Below are 4,098 nucleotides of genomic sequence, written 5' to 3'. Positions count from 1 at the left end.
CCCCATCAGACGGTCAATCACAGAGGGAGAGAGAGAGAGAGATAAACCCCTCCCCATCACACTGTCAATCACAGACAGAGAGATAAACCCCTCCCCATCACAATGTCAATCACAGAAAGAGAGAGAGAGAGATAAACCCCTCCCCATCACACTGTCAATCACAGAGAGAGAGAGCGAGAGATAAACTCCTCCCCATCACACTGTCAATCACAGAGAGGGAGAGAGAGAGATAAACCCCTCCCCATCACAATGTCAATCTCAGAAAGAGAGAGAGAGAGATAAAACCCTCACCATCACACTGTCAATCACAGACAGAGAAATAAACCCCTCCCCATGACACTGTCCATCACAGAAAGAGAGACAGAGAGACAAACCCCTCCCCATCACACTGTCAATCACAGAGAGGGAGAGAGAGAGATAAACCCCTCCCCATCACACTGTCAATCACAGAGAGGGAGAGAGAGAGATAAACCCCTCCCCATCACACTGTTAATCACAGAGAGAGAGAGAAAGATAAACCCCTCCCCATCACACTGTCAATCACAGAGAGAGAGAGAGAGAGAGAGAGAGAGATAAACCCCTCCCCATCACACTGTCAATCACAGAAAGAGAGAGAGAGAGATAAACCCCTCCCCATCACACTGTCAATCACAGAAAGAGAGAGAGAGAGATAAACCCCTCCCCATCACACTGTCAATCACAGAAAGAGAGAGAGAGATAAACCCCTCCCCATCACACTGTCAATCACAGAAAGAGAGAGAGAGAGATAAACCCCTCCCCATCACACTGTCAATCACAGAAAGAGAGAGAGATAAACCCCTCCCCATCACACTGTCAATCACAGAAAGAGAGAGAGAGAGATAAACCCCTCACCATCACACTGTCAATCACAGACAGAGAAATAAACCCCACCCCATGACACTGTCCATCACAGAAAGAGAGACAGAGATAAACCCCTCCCCATCACACTGTCAATCACAGAGAGAGAGAGAGAGCGAGAGATAAACTCCTCCCCATCACACTGTCAATCACAGAGAGGGAGAGAGAGAGATAAACCCCTCCCCATCACACTGTCAATCACAGAAAGAGAGAGAGAGAGATAAACCCCTCACCATCACACTGTCAATCACAGAAAGAGAGAGAGCGAGATAAACCCCTCCCCGTCTCACTGTCAATCACAGAGAGAGAGAGAGAGAGAGAGATAAACCCCTCCCCATCACACTGTCAATCACAGAAAGAGAGAGAGAGAGAGAGAGATAAACCCCTCCCCATCACACTGTCAATCACAGAGAGAGAGAAATAAACCCCACCCCATCACACTGTCAATCACAGAGAGCGAGAGAGAGAGATAAACCCCTCCCCATTTCACTGTCAATCACAGAGAGAGGAGAGAGGGAGATAAACCCCTCCCCATCACACTGTCAATCACAGAGAGGGGGAGAGAGATAAACCCCTCCCCATCGCACTGTCAATCACAGACAGAGAGATAAACCCCTCCCCATCACAATGTCAATCACAGAAAGAGAGAGAGGGAGATAAACCCCTCCCCATCACACTGTCAATCACAGAGAGGGGGAGAGAGATAAACCGCTCCCCATCACACTGTCAATCACAGAGAGAGAGAGATAAACCCCTCCCCATCACACTGTCAATCACAGACAGAGAGATAAACCCGTCCCCATCACAATGTCAATCACAGAAAGAGAGAGAGGGAGATAAACCCCTCCCCATCACACTGTCAATCACAGAGAGGGGGAGAGAGATAAACCCCTCCCCATCACACTGTCAATCACACAGAGAGAGAGATAAACCCCTCCCCATCACACTGTCAATCACAGAGAGAGCGAGCGAGAGATAAACCCCTCCCCATCACACTGTCAATCACAGAGAGAGAGAGATAAACCCCTCCCCATCACACTGTCAATCACAGAGAGAGGAGAGAGAGAGATAAACCCCTCCCCATCACACTGTCAATCACAGGGAGGGAGAGAGAGAGATAAACCCCTCCCCATCACACTGTCAATCACAGAGAGAGAGAGAGAGATAAACCCCTCCCCATCACACTGTCAATCACAGACAGAGAGATAAAGCCCTCCCCATCACAATGTCAATCACAGAAAGAGAGAGAGGGAGATAAACCTCTCCCCATCACACTGTCAATCACAGAGGGGGAGAGAGATAAACCCCTCCCCATCACACTGTCAATCACAGAGAGAGAGAGATAAACCCCTCCCCATCACACTGTCAATCACAGAGAGAGCGAGCGAGAGATAAACCCCTCCCCATCACACTGTCAATCACAGAGAGAGAGATATAAACCCCTCCCCATCACACTGTCAATCACAGGGAGGGAGAGAGAGAGATAAACCCCTCCCCATCACACTGTCAATCACAGAGAGAGGAGAGAGAGAGATAAACCCCTCCCCATCACACTATCAATCACAGGGAGGGAGAGAGAGAGATAAACCCCTCCCCATCACACTGTCAATCACAGAGAGAGAGAGGGAGATAAACCCCTCCCCATCACACTGTCAATCACGGAGAGGGAGAGAGAGAGATAAACCCCTCCCCATCACAATGTCAATCACAGAGAGAGAGAGATAAACCCCACCCCATCACACTTTCAATCACAGAGAGAGAGAGAGAGAGAGAGAGATAAACCCCACCCCATCACACTGTCAATCACACAGAGAGAGAGAGAGAGAGAGATAAACCCCTCCCCATCACACTGTCAATCACAGAGAGAGTGAGAGAGAGTGAGATAAACCCCACCCCATCACACTGTCAATCACACAGAGAGAGAGAGAGAGAGAGATAAACCCCTCCACATCACACTGTCAATCACAGAGAGAGAGAGAGAGAGAGAGATAAACCCCTCCCTATCACAATGTCAATCACAGAGAGAGAGAGATAAACCCCTCCCCATCACAATGTCAATCACAGAGAGAGAGAGATAAACCCCACCCCATCACACTGTCAATCACAGAGAGAGAGAGAGAGAGAGAGATAAACCCCACCCCATCACACTGTCAATCACACAGAGAGAGAGAGAGAGAGAGATAAACCCCTCCCCATCACACTGTCAATCACAGAGAGAGAGAGAGAGAGAGAGATAAACCCCTCCCTATCACAATGTCAATCACAGAGAGAGATAAACCCCACCCCATCACACTGTCAATCACAGAGAGAGAGAGAGAGAGAGAGATAAACCCCTCCCTATCACACTGTCAATCACAGAGAGGGAGAGAGATAAACCCCTCCCCATCACACTGTCAATCACAGAGAGGGAGAGAGAGGGAGAGAGATAAACCCCTCCCCATCACACTGTCAATCACAGAGAGGGAGAGAGAGAGATAAACCCCTCCCCATCGCACTGTCAATCACGGAGAGAGAGAGAGAGAGAGATAAACCCCTCCCCATCACACTGTCAATCAAAGAGAGAGAGAGAGAGAGAGAGATAAACCCCTCCCCATCACACTGTCAATCACAGAGGGAGTGAGAGATAAAGCCCTCCCCATCACACTGTCAATCACAGAAAGAGAGACAGAGAGATAAACCCCTCCCCATCAAACTGTCAATCACAGAAAGAGAGAGAGAGAGATAAACCCCTCCCCATCACACTGTCAATCACAAAGAGAGAGAGAGATAAACCCCTCCCCATCACACTGTCAATCAAAGAGAGAGAGAGAGAGAGAGATAAACCCCTCCCCATCACACTGTCAATCAAAGAGAGAGAGAGAGAGAGAGAGATAAACCCCTCCCCATCACACTGTCAATCACAGAGAGAGTGAGAGATAAACCCCACCCCATCACACTGTCAATAACAGAAAGAGAGAGATAAACCCCTCCCCATCACACTGTCAATCACAGAGAGGGAGAGAGAGAGATAAACCCCTCCCCATCACACGGTCAATCACAGAGAGGGAGAGAGAGAGATAAACCCCTCGCCATCACACGATCAAACACAGAGAGATAAATCCCTCCCCATCACACTGTCAATCACAGAGAGATAAACCCCTCCCCATCACACTGTCAATCACTGAAAGAGAGACAGAGAGATAAACCCCACCCCATCACACTGTCAATCACGGAGATGGA

The sequence above is a fragment of the Heterodontus francisci genome, unplaced genomic scaffold (assembly GCF_036365525.1).
Source record: "Heterodontus francisci isolate sHetFra1 unplaced genomic scaffold, sHetFra1.hap1 HAP1_SCAFFOLD_377, whole genome shotgun sequence".
NCBI classification, from domain to species: domain Eukaryota; kingdom Metazoa; phylum Chordata; class Chondrichthyes; order Heterodontiformes; family Heterodontidae; genus Heterodontus; species Heterodontus francisci.
Note: the sequence above shows the minus strand (reverse complement) of the source record.